General features: G+C 41.9%; 1 long non-coding RNA gene across 1 annotated transcript in view; it reads left to right on the top strand.

Annotated features, from left to right (window-relative positions):
* LOC127906736 (uncharacterized) overlaps nucleotides 1–4,047 on the top strand; it is a 214,127-nt gene extending 210,080 nt beyond the window's left edge. The window contains exon 5 of the long non-coding RNA XR_008062719.1: nucleotides 3,966–4,047. This is a non-coding gene — a long non-coding RNA (uncharacterized LOC127906736). The remainder of the gene's footprint in view (nucleotides 1–3,965) is intronic.
* Nucleotides 4,048–8,055: the final 4,008 nt, after the last annotated feature.

Genomic DNA, 8,055 nt, shown 5'->3' with positions numbered 1-8,055 from the left:
TTCCAACCAAGTCCTTGTATTTCCCAGTTCTCTTTTCTCATGAATGACGTTGAGCATCAACAGCGGAACTAACCTCATTGATGTCCATTGATCTGACGTGTGATTCACAGAATCCCACTAGATTTGAATGATTATGACGTAGTCGTGCGCCACAGAGCCAGCTGTCGGGGGTGAAAACCGGGGGAGAGAAACCAACTCCTTCCTTTCCTCTGCTTGCTTTCATAGACTTGTTTGAGCAGAGCGCTGACAAGCAAGCCTAAGTTTCTGACAGAATGGTGTCAGCTAAAACTGTGATGTTTCCGCTCTCACAAGTGAATACCGTTCCTTGCACCTGCTGCTGGCAACACAGCTCAGCACAGCTCAGCACAGCTCAGCACAGCTCAGACAGGCCGTTTGCAACTCTGTGTTGTAATTAGATGTTTTTTGGTAGTGCTAGGGATAGTGGATATGTTATTTGGTAGTGTAAGCATAAATGGAAGCTAAGCGGGTGTTTGGGTGTTTGCAGTAGTACTTGTGATCACCCTGGGATGTTTTTATCTAACTACAGTATGACAATATAATGTTTGTTTTTACTTGATTGTCATTGAAGTCAAAGGGATATTTGACTCTATACTCCAATCTCCTTTGTCATTATAATCAGAATGTCATCAATGGATCATTTTGAGCATCCTTCTATTCGATTCATATGTATCTGTAATAAACTTGAATTATGACGTTGGTTTCTTTGAGGTGATTGAGATTTAACTCTCTGTCCAGCATGACGGGCAGCTCGGAACGTTAAAACGCCTTTAGCGCTAACATTATTTTGATGCAGTCTCCCTTTGCCTACCTGCTACATCAAAACCAACCATCCTGGTTTCATATTCAGCATCCCATCTCATGTTTGTCCAAGCCTGATAGCGCCATAACGTCTACACCTAGTGGGTGGCGGACAGCGTTTTATTGTAAATTACAGACGTTTATGACCGTGGGGATCGGCTAACCCCATGGTAAACATCCATCAGAATGGTGGGAAAAAAACGTTCTTCCGTCTTTTTGACCATATTTGTTCGCTTGACCTGCCTTTTTCGACGTGTACTAGGATTTCAGCAATTGATTAACCTTCCTTCTCCCCTCACAGTGGTTTTTATGAGCTGACCCCGGTGCTTCAGCGTTACTTATAGTTATGGGAAGGTCATAAATGTGGGATTTATGTTTCAGGTGTGGTTGGGAATGCTAGTACTTTCTGTCAGAAATAGAGTAGACATAGTCTCTGTGTGGTCTGCCGCATACCTAATGTGCTGTGTGTGTGTGTGTGTGTGTGTGTGTGTGTGTGTGTGTGTGTGTGTGTGTGTGTGTGTGTGTGTGTGTGTGTGTGTGTGTGTGTGTGTGTGTGTGTGTGTGTGTGTGTGTGTGTGTGTGTGTGTGTGTGTGTGTGTGTGTGTGTGTGTGTGTTTTCGGTAGAAGGGTGTGTGGCACTGACTGCTTTCAAGCTGTTTGTCTCCTAAGATGAAAGTATTGTACTTCTGTCTATGTTCAGAGACATATTCTATACATTTTGCATCAGGGGTATATAGATAGATATATATACAGTAGGCCAAGTTATGTTCCATAGCCACTGTTATCAGTAGATAAACATGTTTTACAAATTGAGATAACGATGTTGCACAGCCAAGTAGAGAGGCTATCCACCTTTCTTCACCTGGGGTGTATTTATGAGGAGCCAACCAGAAGAAAACAGGTCAAAAAAGGGGAGGATTTACCTTAACTTGACCAATAAGCAACTCATTTAGTTGCAAAATGTTGTTTATTTGTTGTTTTTTGTTTGTTTGTTTTACATTGTGAACTAATGAATACACCCCTGCTTCTCTATATTGATTGTGATGTGTTTGCGAAACTCTACTGTTTTCAGCAACTCATAAAAAACACAAATTACTTCTCTATTCTTTCACATGACTTGCAACTCTGAGACACAAAGTCTTTGTGACTCTGAGGCTATCCTAATAGGGACACCGTACTGTCATAATATGGTCACTTGAGTTGGCAATGGTTTCTGTTTAAAGGAGATAGCTATAGAAACCTGGGCCCAGATTCACAATTCACAGATTCACATTCTTAAGAAGACATTTCTTCTAAACTGCCCACTATAGACTTACGAGGAGAGTTAAGCTACGTTGCTATTCCTCAATAAAGTTATTGGAAATGTTCTTACGTTTTTTCCTATGACAAAAGATTGGAAGAAATAGGATTCTTGAAAATAATATTTAAGGATTTCTTCTTGGAAATGTACTTAACTTTAGGACAGCTAAACCCTTGTTTTGTGACGAATGAATACTTCTGTAACCATTAATGTTTTCTTGCTCCGGCCCACAGACACAGTTGGCTATCGGACATTTAAACACACTAAGAAACTAATTACATGCGCATTATTTAGCTAGCTAGCTAGTAATTAACAATGTATTACAATATTCTAGAAGTGTTAAATATCTAGCATTAGCTCGTCAATTTGCAAAGAAGAACTTGGCTAATGTTAACGTTGTTAGCTATGTTGGCTAATGTCGTTACATGTTAGCTAGCTAGCTATCTAACTTTCTGGTCGTGCAGTCCCTCTGCCACTGTCTTTCCTATCATGACAACACCTTCTCCTCTAGTTGGTCCACATGAATGGTGAAGTTCTTAGGAAAGATATTTACTAAGTTCCTAAGAAAACTATGAATTCCTAAGAACATTTTGAGGAATTGCACTTACGAACAATCTTAAGAACTTCTTATTTTGTTCCTTAAACTTCTTACGTTTTTTTTCAGAAGTAGTGTTTTGTGAATCTGGCCCCTGTACTTTTCAGTACTGCGCCTATCTGCTATCACATTGCTACGGTATCAGCTAACACAATGCTGTGACACCTTACATACAACACAAGCCTACCAGCTCATAGTTATGAACTACACTATTTTGGTGCTGAAATTATGGGTGTTTTAATTGCTATAGACAGGAGATCATTAGCATAACTTCTTGGGTGGCTGGAGCCATGTTTCTCTATGTCATTAAGCTAATTATACAAGCTAATTAATCAGTATGCTCCAATGCTGGGCGTGAGAAGCACACTCTGCCACTCCTTGTTGGCTTGCATAATGAAGGAAGTGATTTTTAGAAATCTTTAGAACCTACTTTGATCTTTTGGAGAGTATACAGATGATTTTGCATATTAAAGTACTGGTAAAATAGACTGAAGGCTCGGTGTGGGTAGAACACAAAGGACACAATACAAGCCGGGACTGAATTATTCCCCACCATTTGGTGTGTGACCGAGCGTGTGTGTGAGTGTGTGTGTCGTTGGTGAGGAAGAGCTCTCTCTCTGGTCCTCTGGGGCTCGTCTGTGTTCCTTTACTTCCCCATTATCTCCCAGCTGTCGATCGCTACGCGGCTGAAGACAAATCAATTAAGACTACTCACAGACAGAGGGTGAGACGGAGAGAGGAAGAGAGAAAGGATGACACTGAGAATGGAGAGACTGTGTGTATGTGTTAGAGAGAGAGTGAGTTGGGGCTGTGCTTGTTTACAAACCAACAAACAATGCAAATAACAGTGACTGTACAGTATATGGAGAAAACTCACTATATAAATATTTGTGCAGGTATTTTGGGCGGACACCGTAATGAACTTAACCATCTTTCCTATCATCGTCCTGCTCTAAACTGGCATAGGATCTTTGTATTTTGGTGTGCTCTACAATCAGTGAAGCAATGAACTTCAGTATTCATGTTTACTTTGTCAATAGTATTTGGTTGTGTCTCAAATGTCACCCTGTTCCCTACAAAGTGCACTACTTGACCAGGGCCCATAGGGAATATGGGATGCAGCCTGTGTGTGGCATTGACAGCCTCCCCATGAAGATGTCACAGATGATCATATTGCCACATCTATTGTCTATTGTCATCACAGTCGTTTAGTGATGTCACCTAAATCCTTCCAATCATCTTCTTTTCCAGGGAAATTCCGAGGAGTTCAGATTCTTTCATTCCTTCTGGTCCGAGGCAGCATTGGTATCAAGTGTTCCTAACAGGTAAGAGCTATGCAGATCAATGATACATTCTCTTCATCCAAATTAGCTTCATACTACGCTGAATAAAATGTGACCAACCACCTAGATTCGGTCATATGTATCAACACTGCAGTTGAGGTACAATGGGAAAGTAATTCTGCTTTGAAAGTTGATAAACTTGTAACCCCACTTTTGAGAAAATGGCCCATGAATGTTTTGGTACACCTACTGGAGAGTTTTGTCTACACCCATTCAGCATTGTTCACACCCTCTTAAGCCTTAGCCACACCCATCTCTTTAAAGATTCACATATGTGACTCGTTTCAGGAAACTAGGCATATGTCGCACATCACTACTTCACAGGAGAGCCATTTGTACGTAAACTTTTTTTTAAATCAAAATGCGTTTTTTGGCAGAAATGCCTTCTGGAACATGTGAACTTTCATGTGACTTAATAACAAACTTGGATGCCAACTGTAAATACAAATAAAATAAAAAATGATGTGCCTGGTTGGTTTAGCCATGATTGATTGAGATAATTAATGGGCTGGACATGCCGAGAGAGGTGGGTAATCCTTTCTAACACAGGTTTTTTTGAAAGATATATCGTAGAACTGCACAGTGTTGCACTCGAATTTCTGTAGGACAATAGTTTTGAAATCAGTGGAATGCCTGGTGGAATTAGAGTATGATAGCTAAGGAGATGCAGAATATTCTGGCGTTTGATTGCTAATATGCAGAGGGAGTCGAAAAGAGAACACAGAATGTGGTTGTATTAAACACCTGTCTACATCTATAAACTACGAGCAACCGTGGCATCCATGACAGAGGGAGAAGCACCCATCAAATCAAATCACATTTTATTTGTCACATACACATGGTTAGCAGATGTTAATACGAGTGTAGCGAAATGCTTGTGCTTCTAGTTCCGACAATGCAGTAATAACCAACAAGTAATCTAACTAACAATTCCAAAACTACTGTCTTATACACACAAGTGTAGGGGGATAAAGAATATGTACATAAAGATATATGAATGAGTGATGGTACAGAGCGGAATAGGCAAGATACAGTAGATGGTATCGAGTACAGTATATACATATGAGATGAGTATGTAAACAAAGTGGCATAGTTAAAGTGGCTAGTGATACATGTATTACATAAAGATGCAGTAGATGATATAGAGTACAGTATATACGTATACATATGAGATGAATAATGTAGGGTATGTTCACATTATATTAGGTAGCATTGTTTAAAGTGGCTAGTGATATATTTTACATAATTTCCCATCAATTCCCATTATTAAAGTGGCTGGAGTTGAGTCAGTGTGTTGGCAGCAACCACTCAATGTTAGTGGTGGCTGTTTAACAGTCTGATGGCCTTGAGATAGAAGCTGTTTTTCAGTCTCTCGGTCCCAGCTTTGATGCACCTGTACTGACCTTGCCTTCTGGATGATAGCGGGGTGAACGGGCAGTGGCTCGGGTGGTTGTTGTCCTTGATGATCTTTATGGCCTTCCTGTAACATCGGGTGGTGTAGGTGCCCTGGAGGGCAGGTAGTTTGCCCCCGGTGATGCGTTGTGCAGACCTCACTACCCTCTGGAGAGCCTTACGGTTGTGGGCGGAGCAGTTGCCGTACCAGGCGGTGATACAGCCCGCTCTCGATTGTGCATCTGTAGACGTTTGTGAGTGCTTTTGGTGACAAGCCGAATTTCTTCAGCCTCCTGAGGTTGAAGAGGCGCTGCTGCGCCTTCTTCACGATGCTGTCTGTGTGGGTGGACCAATTCAGTTTGTCTGTGATGTGTATGCCGAGGAACTTAAAACTTGCTACCCTCTCCACTACTGTTCCATCGATGTGGATAGGGGGGTGTTCCCTCTGCTGTTTCCTGAAGTCCACAATCATCTCCTTAGTTTTGTTGACGTTGAGTGTGAGGTTATTTTCCTGACACCACATTCCGAGGGCCCTCACCTCCTCCCTGTAGGCCGTCTCGTCGTTGTTGGTAATCAAGCCTACCACTGTAGTGTCGTCCGCAAACTTGATGATTGAGTTGGAGGCGTGCGTGGCCACGCAGTCGTGGGTGAACAGAGAGTACAGGAGAGGGCTCAGAACGCACCCTTGTGGGGCCCCAGTGTTGAGGATCAGCGGGGTGGAGATGTTGTTGCCTACCCTCACCACCTGGGGGCGGCCCGTCAGGAAGTATATAGATTGCCCATTTTTTTCTACTGTGTTATTGACTAGTTAATTGTTTACTCCATGTGTAACTCTGTGTTGTCTGTTCACACTGCTATGCTTTATCTTGGCCAGGTCGCAGTTGCAAATGAGAACTTGTTCTCAACTAGCCTACCTGGTTAAATAAAGGTGAAATAAAAAAATAAAATAAAAAAAGTACAGTACCCAGTTGCAAAGGGCGGGGTCGAGACCCAGGGTCTCGAGCTTGATGACGAGCTTTTTTTTTAAGAAAGTTGTTTTCAATTCAGGTTAAAGTGTACTGTTAGCTAGCTGGCTGGCTCACTAGTTACCGATACCTATGTGTATGAGCCATTTGCATTGCTAGTTATAGCCTAATGTTAGCTAGCCAGCTAACATTGAACCTAGTTGGTTTGTTACCTGCAGATTCATGCAGGGTAGTAATGTTATGAGTTGGGATTATGGTTCAGTGCTTAGCTAGCTAACTAGCTACATGTCTAAACAAAAGACTCTATGCACTATGCAAGTAACCATTTCAATAGAATGTTCATTATGTTACTGCGACAACTGTCGATAGACGTAGCTAATACATTTGCTCTGGCTATCTACTCCGATTTCAGAGCATTCTTGTCTGAGTGTGAGAGAGTGCAGAATAACTTAGGAATTTACGAACGCTCAACACCCGTTGAATATGTCCAGTGTCAGTAAATGTTGGCAAAAAAGCATAATTAAATTGATGCCAGCAGCACAGTTAGAGTTAACCACGCTCTAGATAACAAAACAGCCTAACCGGCTCTGCTAGGGCGAGTAAAATGGTCAGAGTAAGCTGTTCTCTCATTTGTGTCTGGAAGTAGCTAGTGTCACAGGCCGGCTCATAGCCTGTGGCAAAAATGAGGGGACGCGAACAACAGGTATAGGCCATTTCAATTTTTTTCCTTATTGTAAGCAAAACTATTACCTTTAAACTAAGAAAAAGGAATGAGGTGTGGAAGTATCATAATGTAAGGTGTATGTAAAGTACATGGATGCGTGAATCTGTGTGTGTGAATGACTGAGTGAAAACTATGCAAAACTACAAAAGAACAAACAATACAGGTTCATACCTGGAGGAGCAGAGAGAGAGAGAGAGGTGATTAGTGACAGTTTAAATACTCTGATCCCAGGTAACTCCAATCACTAACGACCATCCTCTGCCAGCAGGAGGAACCGCCCCTGCAATGCAGAGGAGGAGCCGTGACACTAGCAACCTAGCCAACATTAGCTAATTACATTCGGTGCTTGATTGCTTTTGTTAGGTCAGAACAATCAAATCAACTCTACTCCTCTGTCAGAGCGTATAGTGTGCGCTCTGAATGCTCCGAGAGTGGAATACTCTCAATTTACAAACGGACAATCTGACAACGCTCTGAGATTACGAACTTTGAGTGCACTCTGGCACTCCAGATAGAATTTACGAACCCGTAGTATAAACCAGCCTTCTGTCTTGAAATCTTTGGATGTTTAGTACATGGCCTCACATGTGAATCCTTAAAGAGATGGGTGGCACTAAGGCTTAAGAGGGTGTGAACGATGCTGAATGGATGTAGACAAAGAAGAGCTCTCCAGTAGGTGTACCGTTTTCTCAAAAGTTGATCCACGCCCCTACCTTCGGATCCACGCCCCTATGATCTTTCAAAGCATAATTACTCTCCCATTGTTCCTCATCTGTAGTGTGTGATATACAATTTTGAAGCTCTGAGTCTCGACTTTTATCCAATGTAAAAAACACCATTAAAAATGTTGCTTACATAGGACCAAATCGAGCCAGCCAGTCACATATGAGGCCATATGCTAAACAGAGTGAAGAAGG

This window comes from Oncorhynchus keta, chromosome 13, assembly GCF_023373465.1.
Source record: "Oncorhynchus keta strain PuntledgeMale-10-30-2019 chromosome 13, Oket_V2, whole genome shotgun sequence".
Taxonomy (NCBI): Eukaryota; Metazoa; Chordata; class Actinopteri; order Salmoniformes; family Salmonidae; genus Oncorhynchus; species Oncorhynchus keta.
The sequence above is the reverse complement of the archived record's forward strand: the minus strand, read 5'-3'. Positions and strand labels throughout refer to the sequence as shown.